This window comes from Brienomyrus brachyistius, chromosome 6 (assembly GCF_023856365.1).
Source record: "Brienomyrus brachyistius isolate T26 chromosome 6, BBRACH_0.4, whole genome shotgun sequence".
NCBI lineage: Eukaryota > Metazoa > Chordata > Actinopteri > Osteoglossiformes > Mormyridae > Brienomyrus > Brienomyrus brachyistius.
The window spans coordinates 8,641,113-8,658,135 of record NC_064538.1 but is presented as its reverse complement, the minus strand read 5'-3'; the positions used below and the strand labels follow the sequence as shown (position 1 = coordinate 8,658,135).

At 39.6% G+C, this 17,023-nt stretch overlaps 1 protein-coding gene across 2 annotated transcripts in view; it reads right to left on the bottom strand.

Moving 5' to 3' along the window:
• cttnbp2nlb (CTTNBP2 N-terminal like b) overlaps positions 1 to 16,216 on the bottom strand; it is a 55,067-nt gene extending 38,851 nt beyond the window's left edge. Inside the window, exons 1-4 of one of the 2 annotated variants that reach the window (XM_049017943.1) lie at positions 16,198 to 16,216; positions 16,042 to 16,109; positions 13,880 to 14,036; positions 7,583 to 7,751 (exon numbers count right to left, since the gene is read on the bottom strand). The gene's annotated coding sequence lies outside the window, so the exon portion shown is untranslated. Of the gene's footprint in view, positions 1 to 7,582; positions 7,752 to 13,879; positions 14,037 to 16,041; positions 16,110 to 16,197 lie in introns of those variants that run through there. The other variant, XM_049017945.1, reaches the window with a different exon arrangement.
• Between the last annotated feature and the right edge of the window lie 807 nt (positions 16,217 to 17,023).

Sequence of the window (17,023 nt, the reverse complement as noted above, 5' to 3'; positions counted from 1 at the left end):
ACAAAGTCAGTCCGAGAACTGTATTAAATTAGTTCATCTCGAGTCATGTATGGTAAATATTAAGATTAATGCTTCTGGTCTTTTCTTTGTGATCAAGTTTTAATTAAAGAAAAATCTTTGTTTGTTTTTATTCTGATGTTATCCCTAAAATCAGCCCCCCCCTCCATTTTTTGCACAGTACAGGAATGATTTACTCTCTGGCCATATAGAATTATTCTGACCTGACCCTGACTTATTAATAATGATCTGAACATCAGACAGCAAAAATTAGCAGTTTAAATCACATTTGGCAAGGAGTTCATCGATTTTTTTTAGCTGGTGCATTAATGTGCCAATTGACTTGGTTCAGAATTGTCGCTGTTGATTGAATCAAGTTGTTAACCAGTAAGATGGTGCGGAATTTAAATGATTATAAACGTTGTGGCTTTCAGGCTGTACTGCACTTCATATTTCAGCATGTTATGTCTTTGGTCACTGTTCATATGACATGCATTGACTAAAATATAAATATTTCTGAAGGGAAGTGTTTGGCAAATAAAAATTTTCATACAAGACATTCTTCATATAATTCTGATATCTACAACCCTGATTCCAAAACTGGACAGAATGGGAACTGCTAATAAAATCCTGACGGGACAATTTTCAAGTTTACTTTGATTTATATTCAAATTAAAAAGTATACAAACAAGGTATTTCATGTCTTATGTAATCAACTGCATTGTCTTTAGAAGATGCGTCTTTATTCTAAAATTGCTTCCTGAAGCACATTCCAAAAAAGTTGGGATGTTATACTAATACAATGCTTATTGATTGCATATACACAAAAAAAAAGGACTCACAGCAGAAGATTAAATGCGTGTGCCTTGTACTCACACCACACCATTACGAAGTGATCAACGGAAATCACTGGTAATAAAATCTCTTCTCAAAACACAGTACCTTAATGATGGACTGATACGCAGCTCCAGTTAATAAACGCTGTATATACCGTGGATTCTACACACCAAGCCACCGATACAGAGTCCCATTCACATCACAATCATTGCCTGACTGACAATACAGGGCTACAAGGTGGGCAAACTTCAATCCAAACGATCTATGTGCTAAACTTTAAATGATGCTGAGTAATCCTAAACTAAAGAGGGAAATAACAAGAAGAATAAAAATATATTACCACGGGCTACACTTAAATAGCCACAGATGTATAAAAGCAAGCAATCAACCTTGCAGGCTGCTTCTACAAACATTTGTGAAAGAATGGGTCATTCTCAGGAGCTCAGTGAATTCAAGTGTGGTACTGTGATAGGATGCCATCTGTGAAATAAGTTAATTTGTGAAATTTCATCAATACTAAATATTCCTCAGTCAACTGCTAGAGGTATTGCAACAAAGTGGAAACAGTAGAGAACAACAGCAACTCAGCCACGAAGTGGTAGGCCATGTATAATCAGACGGGGGACAACGCATGCCGAGGCGCACAGTGTGGAGAAGTCACCTACTGTCTGCAGAGTCTGGTGTGGAGGAACTGGACTGGTCACAGAGCCCTGACCTCAACCTGATAAAACACCTTTGGGATGAATTAGAGCAGAGACTGCAAGCCAGACCTTCTTGTCCAACATCAGTGCCTGACCTCACAAATGCTCTCCTGGAATAATGGTCAACGATTCCCATAAACACACTCCTAAACCTTGTGGACAGCCTTCCTAGAAGAACTGGAGCTGTTATAGCTGCAAAGGATGGGCCAACTCCATATTAAAGCCTATGTATTAAGAATGGGATGTCAATAAAGTTCATGTGTGTGTAAAGGAAGATGTCCTGATACTTTGGGGACAATAGTGTATATAATGTCTTATTTTTAGTATGCTTTGTCCCTGCTGGTAGCCTCCTCAATCCAATCACCCCCAAGATAATCATTACTCATTTATGACTTTGTACAAATAGTCAGGATTATAGTATTGAACACTAAGTAAAAGGGAAAATCTTGTACTTTTCCAGTCCATGAGAAATGTATGTATATTGCTACAAATATCTTATATGCAGGGAGGATGGTAATTTTGTGCTGATTAAGTGCCACATTTTAAATAAAGCAATAAAAAAATCTTGTGGAAGCACATTAAAGTGTCACCTTTAAATCCCCATTCAAAGGAATATATTTCCTTTGTCATGCATTAAAAATAATCCTATTCATGCTTGAAAGATGGTACTCAGTTTTGGCAGGTTAACATGGACCTGTCTTCCTATACATCTGACGATATTTAAAAATGAAAAGCTATGGGGTTATTTTTATGATAACATTGTTATAATGTTAAACTACAAACGGACAATAGCAGAGCGGCCAAACAAATCCGTGGTGCTTTAATGTGCTCATATCAGGAATCACGCATGACACACTCAGCTGTTCACCATGTATTGTGAAGCTTTGTGTGTCTATTGTGTGTGCTTCTGTAAGTCCTCGCAATGCTCCGTTTTTCAGTCTGGCTCACAAATGAATACAGCCAATAAAATAGAACAGTCAAGGAAAAGGAAAAGACAAAACAAGGACTGACAAAAAAAAGAGAAAATCTAGCCAGCGGCGAGGGATGTAAACTCTGCAGCCTGGCGTAGAGCTGGATGCATCAATAAATGCCAAAATAGTTACTTTTTAAAATGAAATGTTGGATACATGCATAGAATAAAGCAAACAATGGAAACGCAATAAGAAAAAGGATTTCAAATTTAAAGTAACTAAACTATCACAGTTTAATGCAAATGATCAGTACTGTATATATTAGCTATAAAAGAGGCTGGAAGATCATTAAGAAGCTAACAGAGTTCCAGAAAACTGTATAGTCAGGTGTGCTGTTACAAAAAATACAAAGGGAATATAATGTCTTAAAAATAATGACGGCATTAGAAGGGATAGATGGATTCTTAACTGGATGATTGCTAAATGCCCCCAAAGTGTGGCCTGAAAATGGCTGGAGATATGAATCAGCACCTCTGTAAACTAGTCTCAGACACAATTGCATGCCAAACTGGAACTTGTGGCAAGGTTGACGTTAAGAAACATATCTAGGACCAACGAATACAAAATTTGCAGCCCTGTACAATTGTAAAAAGAATCATGGTTCGATGGGTTCTGTTCCACCCCTTTCAAAGTGAAGATTAAATCAAAATCTAAAGCAGAAGCTGATGTTAGTCTATCGGGTACAGCTGGGCTGGGCAGAGCTCAAAGTCAGAGACACACAGAAGTAAGAGCAGGTAGAGTAGAGATTAGACAGAGAACAGGCAAAGATTTGAAAAATAAGCAGTTATGGTCCTTATGGTCTCCTGGCTCTTTGCTTTGTCCTCATGTCGCCAGGTTGTCAGTTCATAATCTCAATCATCCATCTAATATAATTATCTTAACAGGAATATAGTTAGCTTTTGTTCTTCCACTTGTAAATTTGCTGGGTTTTTTGTTGACTGGTAGAGTCATGCTTTAAATAAAATTGTTTTTTGGTTAGAATTTTGGTTACATGAACGACTTGACTTTACCCCTTGAAAGATTCTAAAATACTAAATTCCTCTTCGGATTTGACCTATTCCTTTATCTAGTTTGTTCTTACTGGTTTTCTTTTCTATGGCTTTTGGCCATGAAATGATTGTCCCTTCATGTAGACTGTGTGACTGTTTCCAGTAAAATAGAGAGAGGTGTTTTTTTATGGTCTACTTACAAACAAAATTTATTTACCAGTGGAACTCACAAATGCAGGACTATTTAATCATGAAGGACTTCGATGTGTCAGACAAAATCTATATACCATTTGTGAGCTCGCAGGTCCAGATGAGATAAAAAGAAAAATCTATCCCAGAGAGGAAGTGAGGGGTTTGTGAAAGGAACCATGTGGTCTCTCTCTCCCTTTGGGATTATCTACTATCCTGTGCTAATTTTCAAAGATAATGTGAACTTTGCTGGTAATTTTATTACTATTACAGTTACAGTTCCCTCCCATTAACAATAATTGAACTGACGGTAAAAAGGCATTTGACACTAGACTACAGAGGAGTTGTGAAAACACAACCCAATAATGTATGTTCTGCATAAGGTTAACCAGAGATGATGTCTGACATTTCATCCTCTGTAATATTTTTGATTACTTTCTAATGTAATAGGAGAGTGCCTGCATACAAGTACAGGTAGACTACAATTGTACACCACAGCTACAGTTGTGACACAAAATTTTGGTATACTTACAAGCCCCTGTGCATTTCACTGTGTTCCAAGAGAAATAAGTGTAAGCGAAGAAAAGCTATGAGATTTTCTTATTTTTTAAGAATGAGAGGATGCACTGGCATTCGATAACTCGATTTAGACCCCTAATGTTAAGGGAAGCTACTTTAAGAGCCTCATCTCTATCTTTCCTGAAAGGGTAGCAGAGGAAAGCTGGTGTCCTGCAGACAAATAAATGAGTATATAAAACAAATAAATCACTAATAGGTCTAGGACACAATGCATTTTGAAGAAATACCAGTACAGAGAGAAAAGTAGGAGTCTTGAAATAACACGTTGCCACATCACATTCATTCCTAAATGATAGATTTTCAAATATGCCCTTCCCACCAGCCCCTTAGCGCTAAGCCAAACTGACCACCTTTTACATCTCTCAACAATACAAAGGAACGTTTGAAACTGATGCGTGTTTCATTTAGTATGGTGAGAAACACTATTTTATATTTTATTCACCATTGGCTTAGGTTGATGATCTCAAGTGTATTTTGGTGACCCACAAGGCTGGGGAGTCAAGTGTCAGAACTAATTGTTCTTATATTTTGTACCGAAATGTGAATTCCAGTGTCCTCTGTACCACTAGTCAATGAGAACAATCATTTTAATCAACATGTGCCTTATCTTTACGGCATTATCTGTCGCGATTGACATTCTATTTCTGGCTTAAAAGATTTGTGTCATGTTGTGTTCAAGATATGAGTTCCTTATCCAGCACTGAACTGTTGTTTTATTGGTTATGATTAAAATACACGTCCCACTTTGTTAATGTGATTTCCTGAACTAACAGGAGATTATGCGTTTATTTGCGGTTCAAGTACTGTAAGGGTGTTGTTCAAGTGAGGATGTATCTCCTTCGGTCACCGATATGTGAAGATGTTGCTAGCATTTATTTTGGGATGTACAGGGTGTCCTTTGCTCTGGGCATTCTCCAGTAACCTTTCGAGGTACACACCTTTGAAAAATTAAAAAACAAAATCAATGTAACATTATGACACATGCAATCAAATACATTTGAAACATTACACAACCAGTGTTTCCTTACCAGTCATGCCAGACCTTCACCAGTAGCCCAGTCACCTGTTAAGTTTTTGCCCCAAATAAAAATAACATAGTGGGAGAAATTCTGCAAAAAGTTTTTCACTTAAATTGGGCTTAGCTGTAATTGAAATTAACTCTGTACTCTCTTTTGAAAAAGCAAATAAGAAGCTTTATGATCAATAGATAGTAAATAAAATCACTCAGAATGACCCAAATGTTACTGGGTTTGTAACAACCCCCCCCGGCCCCCCCACCATATCGTTTTTCTCAATTGCTTAATTTTTATGTTATGTTGCTCAAAATCCATCTGTCTGCTAAAGACAGACTATGTATTTTCATCAGTGTCATACCTAATATTATTCTGTGCCATACAGCGTAGGAAGAGTCTCGCTCCATGACGGAGCTATCCTTTGCCGTAATTGACACCCAGTTTACATTCATAGCCTCCAAAGGCAGATGAATAATATAACACTTTATATTTTCCGGAACCAGATGGTATAAATTAGCAGCTGCAATTTAAAAAAAAAAAAACTGCCAGGCAAATAAATGATGGCAAACCTGTGGCGATTTGGTGGCACACTCTTTGTTTCTGTTAGTGACGGGCTCTGATTTGTAGTGTGCTGAATAGCCAGTGTCCTTGTTTCCACAGAATATTTCAGTTGTGTATCTCGCTATCTGCCCCTTTCTGGTTGGACTATATTGTTGTTTTTTTCATGTTTTTGTACCGGTACTCAAAACCTCACTTTGTGAATGTTCTGGTGTTGACTGAAAACTGAGCTAGTAGAAATTACATCTGTGAGGTATGTATGAACATTTGATTCTTGGAAAAAAATTTGTTCTTTTGAGGTGATTTACTTAACTGGTCCTTGTATCAGATATGCAAATTTGTAAGTACATTTATGATTATGGGAAAAGTGACGTAAAAACAGTCCTTTTGCAACACATGTTGGCTAAGGTAGGTGTATGAGCAATAGAGCTATATACTGTACAGCTCTGGAAAATCTGAAGAGGCCACTCTACATTTAAAAAAAAATCTGCAATGTTAAATCCTGCTTTAATCGTGGTTCTGCTGGCAGAAGGCTACGCTGAGCAGCAGGTTGCTACCAGGTTCAAAATTTCTAAGACAGCAGTACACAAGAATAATGTGAAACAGGAGACTCGGGGCAGAAGCAGCTTTCTAATGGGAGAGATGACCGTTAACTTATCTGACAGTTTCCCATAAATCAGAGGATGACTTCAAGTGACTGCGGAGCATTAAGTGCAGGTGTGAAGTACACTGCTGTATGCGTGTCTGTGTATATTTATGTGTGTATGTGTATGTATATGTTTATATATACATATATGCACTCATAAATTGAGAGATGGTTGAAACAAAAATTGTGCTGTGGTCTCTTAATTTTTCCCAGAGCAGAATACAAGGTGCTTGCCTACTTTGTATATGCTGATACCGAAATGAAATCAATATCACGATATGCACAAAACACAGTTTCACGATAACTACCATGTATCAGATGAAGGAAAGAATTTCTATTTAATACATAACAGAGGAAACACCAGTGCCCATACTACAGTAGATGCTTTGTGTGCTGGGGTTGGGGTGTGGGTATCCTTGCAGGGAGAAAAGACTCAAGTTCCTAGTTACAGATACAAGGCTGGGTGAGGCTGGTCTCCAGAACACACAACAAGATCACCTGCACCCTCCTGTAGCCCTTTGTTTCTTTTGTTTTCCTCACGTGTGTTTTATTTTCTTCTGTCATCTGCGAGTCTTTTGTGAAATATCTCCACCTTTTTCCATATTTCATACCCCTGTCTCATGGTTCTGTTGTCTATCCAACCAGGTTTACTATTATATTTAATCCTGAAAAAAAATGTGTGCTAAATCTTACCAGTATTGGCTTAGTGGACTAATGACCACTAGAGGCCGCTGGATGGAAGGATGATACCATTAGCAAGCAGAACCAGCATCTGGTATGTGAATATTAAAATATGCAAAACTCTTCCCACTGCAACGAGTTACCTACTTTAGCTTAATGTCCGCTGTGTCCTTTATCAATGACACTGACCCCCTGTGGACTGAGATGGTGTTAGTTATGCCCCTCCTTGAGGAATGGCATGGCTGAACCAAGATGCAAAAATATTTTCCTGGCCTGAGGCTGCATGCAGGGAATCCTCATTTTTGACAATCCATGGACAAGGTCACTAAATCAGCTTTGATGATCTTTTCCTGAGTGACTTCTGCGCACTGGTGCCTCACATCAATACATGCATATAGCGTAAAACAGAAAGGGCACCTACTGTTTTTATTGTGCGGATCCATTTCACTACCTTATCACTTTCAGCACTGGAAAATGGACCGAAACTCCCAGGAATTGATGGTGCATTTCATTCGGAGCAGGGTAGTGGTCCCCTGGGAGACCCTGCGTTCCTGGTTACACTGCGGGGATGCCTCCTTCTTCCCCCATAGCTCCGTCAAGCACAAAAAAAGGAGGGAAAAAAATTCTCAATGGCCACTGGAATGCAGTGTTGTCAGTACCCTCCATCACTGACAGAAATCATTACGACACAAAGTTATAGGCAGGAGGCATCATTAAACTAACGAGCAGTGGAAAAGGAAACATAATGACTGATTAGTCAGACATCACAATGCTTGTAGTTGTATTAGTTTCTTATTAGATAAGAAGGTAATGGTACAATGTGTGTATCCTATTTATTTCTGGTTTTATATGAATTTAACCCTTACATGGTGGGGCTTTGTGCTGCTTATAAAATCTACCACTCATGCTAACCCACTCTGATGGAAATCATCAGTCTGTCTTCAGTGCATTTTAGGTTTGTTTTTTGAAGCTGGCAACAGGGTAGAAGATTAACGTTCTTGCACTGTCCCCAAGCAGAGACCTTGCAGGAGCAGTGAACCTCAATGTAAACCATTCACAGTACCCCTTCTCCGCTGCCTTTCACTGTTCATGATGAGGAACTCGCCATAATATATCAGTACAAACCTGCCAGCAGTATGCCGGCCAAAGACAGGTCAAGTGCTTTTATTACATGCAGGGGCTCGAGGATTTTCAAGTACGAGGTTTCCGTCTGGATCACTGGCAGCAGTGGCACCTGCAGACGTTATTTGATTGGGGTGGCCATCGAGGACCAGTTATATTTTTGGGGATGGCTGCACTACGCCATGTCTGTTCTGTGGATCTGCTTAGGAGATAATGTATATTTTAATTTTATTGCTTTGATGTGGGATGGCAATGGGGGTGGCCACATATTTCCTAAGGGGGTCTTACCCACCCCTTAGATTCTCCCTGACTAGCGGAAACAGCAGGGCACTCAAACCTGTAAAATTAATGCATTACAACAATGTATAAATAACTGAGAGTGCGGAGAAACATCCAAGGGGTCTGTCATCTCCCTTATTTTAAGTTTATACCCGTTAATTCCAAGGAAAAAGACCAGGGAAAAGGCTTGGTTCTGCTGGGACAAGGCATAGTCTGGCTGACAAGCCCTATTTACCTGCAGTCAGTCATCCATCGTATAAAGTGTCCTCTCTTGTCTGGTCCGCGATCACATATTAAGCCCTTGTGCCACAACAACTCAGACCCTTCCCCAAGCCCAGCATCAGTCTTGATTTCCTTGCCTGTTCCCACTTAGGTTTTATGTTAGTTTCACCCCTTTATTCACTGCCCTGAATACAATCACTGTTTCCCTGTGTCACATGGAACTGTTAGCCTTTTTAGCAGCACCAAATCATAAAGGATAATTGCTTTCTATCTAAACTAAGAATTTTGAAACGTATAACTATACAATACATAAATTTAGATAAGCCAGAATTGATGGAAGAGCTGACTTCCCTCAGTGTCTGAAAGTAACTATGCCAGCTTTTTATAAGCGTATCTGTAGTTAAAGCTGACATTTCTACCGTCATATGTATTAGTCAATGTTCTTTTCTTTGCCAAAATACAAACATATATATATCCAACTACAAAGAATTTTTAGATGTTCCTAGGTGTTTTTCAATTTTCTATCTTTGTGCTCCTAATGGTGGGCAGTTTCCTGCCTGATGCCCAGCCTGGCTACACATCTGCTGTCCTCCTCTGCTTGCTGCCGGACCGCACTGCTCCCCCATCCCGCTGAAAGAAGCAGCTTCTTCACCTGCCTGTCCTGACATCAGCTAGACCTCACGCATTTTTTCCTAGACTATATACAATTTTACTTTGCAAACTGGGACTTTAATATTTGAACTTCCTCTACTGGCCCCTGGAGGATGGGCTCCTCCTTTGAGTCTGGTTAGGGTTAGGACTTCCTCTGCTGCCCCCTGGAGGATGGGCTCCCCCTTTGAGTCTGGTTAGGGTTAGGACTTCCTCTGCTGCCCCCTGGAGGATGGGCTCCCCCTTTGAGTCTGGTTAGGGTTAGGGCTTCCTCTGCTGCCCCCTGGAGGATGGGCTCCCCCTTTGAGTCTGGTTAGGGTTAGGACTTCCTCTGCTGCCCCCTGGAGGATGGGCTCCCCCTTTGAGTCTGGTTAGGGTTAGGGCTTCCTCTGCTGCCCCCTGGAGGATGGGCTCCCCCTTTCAGTCTGGTTAGGCTTAGGGCTTCCTCTGCTGCCCCCTGGAGGATGGGCTCCCCTTTTGGGTCTGGTTAGGGTTAGGGCTTCCTCTGCTGCCCCCTGGAGGATGGGCTCCCCTTTTGGGTCTGGTTAGGGTTAGGGCTTCCTCTGCTGCCCCCTGGAGGATGGGCTCCCCCTTTGAGTCTGGTTCCTCCCTGTTTCTTCCCTGTGGGCTTTGGGCAGGAACAATGTAAAGCTCTTTGAGACAATGTAACACTGTGAAAATGACCTATTAAATAAATTTGAATTAAATGTTTTTAAAAAAAAACCACCCGTAAAGCCAAGTGGAATATTTTGCAGATATTTATACCTGAACTAGAATAAAATCATCTGTAATATGCCTGAAGACAAGATGAGTTAGATAAGATATAAAACGGAAAGAGATATGAGAGGAGAGAATGAGAAAGTGAAGGCCTAAGAATGAAAAGTGATGTTATCCAATTACTTTGAGTGATCAAGATGTGACCAGCCACTGATACAGTTAATGAAGTAATTTTATTCTTCATAAAGGAAACATAGATATGACAATGCAGATTAAGCTGATACAACATTTGAATCACATGTCTCTGAAGAATATTGAATAGTCAACAACCAATTTGAAAGAACCTACTGATCTGTACATGTACCAACCAAAGCAAGCAGAAATGGCTGAGATTAATTAATAAAGCTGTATCACCTAGGCTGCTAGCTGCTGACTGACATACAGGGTATAATGATTGACTTGGCACTTAAAATTGTACCACAGGGTGTTGAATCTGAACATCTGTGGAATGTTTATTCAAGAGAACAAAAGGAGAATGCAGAAAGGTGTTGGTGGCTGCAAAATTTTCTCATGTGTGTTTAAATGCATGGAGCCCACATTGCCTGTGTGTATGTGTGGCGGTGTGTGTGTGTGTGTGTGTGTGTGTGTGAGAAAGAGAGAGAGAGAGAGAGAGAGAGAGCTGGTGAGAGGAATGGTTTATCCCATTAGCAGATAAGACAGACTTTAGGGTGCTGACAGGCTAATCATGAATGTCTGCTAAACTGTTGTATGCAATGCAGCCTGATTCTGTGATAAAGCAAATTACTCTTTTTGTGCTTAACAGCTCTGATTCCTGTTTTAACCAGCTGCCCCTGATTAGATACTGGGTCAGTCCAAATCAATAAATCTCCCTGAATCAGTTAATCTCCCAACAGAGCCTAAATCGCCGCACTGTAGTTTTCTCAGAAGTGTGAATTTATAAAATAAAGAGGTGAAGCCTTCACTGTGATTCTTTTCATTTTAAAGCTTCTATCCTGTAGAGATACAGCCGAGCCTTTGTGCTCCTGATGTATCTGATTTATCTCCACCTCCCCATAATGCTTCTCTTTGCCGCGATGGTTTTATTGCAATGCTGGTGTGTCTCATTCTCCTCACTTATATTTTATGTGACAGTTGGGGCCGTTGACAGCTGTGCTACGAGGACAAGTAAGACTGGCTTTTGGCTGTCTACCAAACTTGTCCACAGGCCTGACAACAGCGACTCCATGTGATGGAGTGTCCCATTATGACTCTTTTCAAATTTGTCTCTACGCACTTATAAGCTCTCAAACGAGGACATAATTCTCTTTAAGTGCCTTTGTGTGTACTTTGTATACCCTCTTCAAGGTGGTTCTTGACAGCAATCATTTTCATGTGCTTAAAAAGGAGAGACAGCATTATCGAGCAGATCCTTGGTACTGTACTAATACTGGTATCTCACATGTTTTTGCATTTGAACATTTTACATCAGCCGATGATGAGGAATGACATTCAAGTTCTGAAGTTCAGTTCAGATCATGTTTTTATTCTTGGATGGCTGTAGCTGTTCCATCCTTCTCCTGCCACAGATGCTTTCCTGTCTGGTCCTTGAACGCCCCCCCAAGTCTCGGCACTTTGACATTTGACATTGGAGAACCTCACAGCCCAGCCTCACCTTTCTGCATGAGTGGACCACTGTATGTGAAGCACTGTGTCGTCTCCTTAAAAGCTGCTGTCCTGTCCTTCTTTGAATGCACTGTCAGCAATCTACCTTTTATTCAAAAAGCCCTAAAAGGTTTTTATCAGTAGCGGAAGAGTGAAAGTCAAATCTCACTTGACCTCTTGATCTTTACATGCCTGACCAAGTTATTCAATGGAATCGTTTAAAAAAATGCTGTTAAAAAAATGTTAAATAATAAGCTAACATTTGATACTCATATTTGAAATGCTGAATGCAGAAGAAATGAGAATAAAGATGTGAGTGACTCTCACAATGGGCAGATCATTATGGCCAGATGACTGGGTCAGGTTTGTGAGGTGCTCACAGTCAACCAGGGCATCTACTGAGGGGGGAAAATGAACCGATTTGTCGATGTGGGACGTGAACGAAGACTACCACACCTAGGAATGGTAAATGGACTGCATTTATATAGCACTTTCCTACTCTTACGAGTACTCAGAGCGCTTCACATTTCATGCCTCACATTCACCCATTCATACACACACCGGTGGCAGAGGCTGCCATGCAAGACGCCAACCTGCTCACCGGGAGCAATTTGGGGTTCAGTGTCTTGCTCAAGGACACTTTGATGGGGTCAGGAGGAACAAGGGCTCGAAACGGCAACCCTTCAGTTACCGAACGATAGCACAACCTCCTGCGCCACCATCTTACACATGACCTAGGACACACCAAGAGAAGGGCTACTGTGGCGCAAATGTCAGGGATCAGTGCACTGTGTGTTGTGACACTTTATTCCCGTGATCTGCACACATGCACACTGTAATTGTGCCTGAATATACCCAGCTGACCCCATTTATCTAGCTGATCCCATTTATGTTCAATCAGGCACAGATGGGTTTCATTAACAGAGGTATGTGTTGGTGATCAATTGCTATGGCAGCACAAGTTCGACCAAAATAAACCCCATGACATTGTTCTGTCTACCGCTTGTAAAAAATAGATGAGTTAAGGTTTAATTATAAAGGGCTGTTTTATAAAACCGACTGAATCAGTTTGATCGACCCAATGTAGACTATGAGTGAGGTGCTTATTTACACACCTTCATTCCTCACATTTCTAGAGTAACTGCTGCTTTGATGTTTGTGACTGAGAAGGGTTGCTGTCCTGATGCAGATTACTTGCGTGATGTGAGTCCTGCATGTTCCTGATGCAGTCCTGGCTTAGGGGATGGGTAGATGCCTGGTTCACTCTGCTTCTACTGGTTGCTTCACCCTGTCTTTTCATGGACAAACATGTCCAGTGCTGTCTAAAAATGCATCAGAACCTCCACTACATAAGGTCAGCTCATTTTTTCAACATCAGGGGGTCTAAATTGCCCCATGAATGTCAACATTAGTTTCCTTGTAATCGAAGAAGGTTCCTTTCATTCTTTGAACTCAGTATTGTTATGCATGTGTCTATGGATAGACTACGTTGTTTGGTGGTGTATGGTAACCTCAGCTGGTCATCTTTCCTAATACTATGACACTAAATTTCTGCAAACTCAGAATGAAACACAAATATCAAACAAATGGATGCATGTATGATGACGTACATATTTGTGCGTGTGTGTGTGTGTGTGTGTGTGTGTGTGTGTGTGTGTAAAACATAAATAACACTGCAATTAAGTTTTGTATGCATATCGTTAAATATCTGAGAGGGAGACATAGAACTTGAGTTTGGAGGTTTATAAGGTAAGCTAGTTTAAACTGGGAGATTTTGAGATCATTTATCTGTGATTTCTTAACCTTTGTGAAAATTGGAGTTAGTGAGCATAAATGGGAGGTGGGTTGATGTAGTCTTTTCTATACAACTTAAACGCCCTTACAGTTTTCAATATTCTGTTTTATACCACTGTATGCACTGAACACCCTTACTGTTTGAAGATTTTTTCATAGCATCAACAAAGTTCATCTGTCCTCCCAGGTAAAATATAGAGACCATAAAAATCGTTATGGAGGTTTTTAGTATCTCTTGCATGAATCAATGCTGCACTAGTTGTCCTATCCTTACTGGTTGTTGACATTTGTGTACAGTATCCATCCATCCATCCATCCATCCATCAGCTTACCCTGCTCAGTGTTGCTGGGGCCTGCTGTGTATCCCAGGCAGTGTATAGCACGAGGCTGGTGTACGTCCTGGGGTGTACTGTTTTATGAACCTGCGAAACCTGTTAAATCAGAAAATTAGTTGTATTTTGTTCCAAGCTTTATAGAAAGCTATTTTAAAATAATAATAAAAAAATGTTTATTATTCAGTTTATAAAACTAGCTTAAATTATGTCCTTCCACAGAATAAAGCTCTGTAAATTATACACTAAAAATAATGCATTAAAGTGGTTAAGCCATAGAATTGACAGCTGTCTTGCCCTTTTTCGTATAATTTTAAAGCCAATGTATCCTGGCTAATAAAATCAGATTCAGCATTTTATTTATCTTAGAAAAATGTGAAAAGAAGTTCTTCGTCATTCCATGAACAGAAACCAGCAAACATGAATTCAAATCTGTATCACCTGAGTATGAAGCCCCTTGTTTGGTAAATCAAGACTGTGTGTAGTGCCCTTGCATTTGTGTTTTTTTTTCAAATAAACTGCAATTGAGTGGAGTTCCACTGTTTGCTTGTGATTGGCATTATCAGTAATGGAGGACTTAGATGCCATTGTCTGAAAGAGAATTCCCCCTTGGGAGACCCCAATACGATGTAAGTACGATGAAACAACTAGATAAATCAAGTTTGGGGTCTCACATCCTACTTAACTTTAAATTAAACTACGCATCCTACTTAGCTTTAAATTAAATAATTCAAATACGTTTGCCACTAAAACTTCTATACCGTCTTAATAGCCTGTCTTGCAGGAGCATTGTCTAAGAACACTTTTCAATATCCCATTACTAAATCACTCTTCTTCTTCCCTTGATAATCTGAATAGATATATCAAGTCTCATCGTATCACAGCAGAATTCAGTTCGCTCCAACTAAGACAATATCTAGATAATTAGAATTGGCACACAGCTAAAATTAAGGAAAGGAGACTTTCCTTTGTTGTCCACTAGTGGGAAACCACTCATGGAAGACCGTGAGTCCAATATGAATCATCCATACTCTGTGTACACATTGTTTTCCAAAAGTGGTACTTCATCATTCATTTAATGGATTAATAACATCAAATAGGGCTGGACATTGTAAACGACATGTTGGCATATAATATTTAAATGATAAGAAAATTAGACACTTTGCTGAACTGTCGATAAGGAACATTGCATGACAGCACACATCAGCCTATCACTTCAGAAAGAAATGTTATTCCAACCAATGAATGATGGTTTTTTAAGAAAGGCAACCAATGGCTAACTAAAGCAGCTGAGCTCTCTCTTTAAAAGGATATATAAAAGAGATGAGCAAAGTAAAAAACGTTGGTGGGGTGGCAGTATTTTTTGCAGCTTAAAGTCCGACACACAACAAACTGCTGTCATGTACTGTAAACTGCAACAAAAACTGGAAACACTACAAACTAACTTGAAGCTTTGGGATTCATCATAACATGCAGTAGGCAAACACTTACATTCCTGAAAATTTGCAATTCGGGTTTCCACTTCCAATCAGAAAAAAATATGGGACAAATTGCATCCTGTTTTGCTTTAAAATGGGACACAGCGCTTTATTTTTCATTATGGGATGGATGACAACTCTACCAGCAATGTCAAACCTGCCCCCTGGAACAAGCAGCAAGACAAGCAGAGGGAAAAACAAACCAAGAACACACCATACTGTCTGCATTCACTAGTCTTACGCCATAGGACCAAAAAAAAACATTTTGTATGATTCATTCAAGATTTCATTGTGCAGAACATTCATTATGTTGTCTTATTTCATGCTCTGAATCAGTTTAAGGTCAGTCCTAATTAAAGCAAAACGAGAGCCATGAAGTAAATAATATTGAGGTCAATTATACTGTGATAATTATCAATATTGACTGATATGAAAAAAATATATGATAAAATGCTTTGTCATATTGCTCAGGGATAATTGTAGTTTTTCTCAAGCTTGCCATTTCTGACTTTTTTTCTACTTTTCAGTTCCTTCTTTAGTCACTGCAAACTCCTTTCAGGTAAACTTGCATGTAAAAACATTGTAGTAAGTAAAAAGTAATGGATTCATTTATACATCCTACTTACCCTACAGTCTCAGTACTCAGCTTGCAGATGGAAACTATTCAGCTTTTCCCTTGCGTACAAGATCAGCCCTGCTAAAGCATTGAGCTTTAGTGTGCGTAGTTTATTTATGATAAACACAAGCTATAAATCTCTGTACATGAATAGAACGGGATGTACCTGCAAGGCTATACTTCATCCTCAGTAACCTCCACTGTTCCAAGCAAACACCAGACATTTTTTCATCAAGATGCCAGATATTCTGTTTCAGACTTTACTTTCCTCTAGCATGTCTACATAATGCATAATATGCAAATGACATCTAAACTCTTTAGTGTCTTTTGGTAACTATAAGCTTATACTGAATACTCGCTTTTCAGTATAATACTTTTGGGATGACAGTATGACAATATGGGTTCTTGTCATAAATGTGAGATACTTATAGTTATAAAGACAGTCTGCTGTCATTTTACACCCATCGAAAGGCTGCCTACATTAATAAATATTCATGATTCCTGCATCCACTGCTCATTTTTAGCAGTAAAATGTGATCTTATTTTGGTCTGGGTCATAATCACTTTGCTTTTTACAATTCTCCCAGATGTCATTTCAATGCTTTGGGTAGAAATAAGCAGAGGATATAATAAAATAACATTTGCACTGGTCTGAACTGCACCACAGATAATTGATTTGTCTGGAAATACAGATGGGGACCACAGATGACGGCTGTAAACAGAGACTGTCTCCAATTTCTCTCACCTGCCACCATCAGCGGCAGAAATAGCAGTAGCAATGTTTAGAAGACGCAGAAAAGGAGAAGAGGAGAGGCACAGATTTCTGGCACGTTTGTCTTCCAAGAAGCTTCCCACCAATTACATCATTAAAAAAATGTTGAGATAAAGATGGGAGATGCTGTCAGTAATCATCTTAACATTTTTACATTTTACCCATCCAGGTCTGATTGTAAAGTCATCTTTGTCAATGCGTTTATGTACCTAAGACAAAG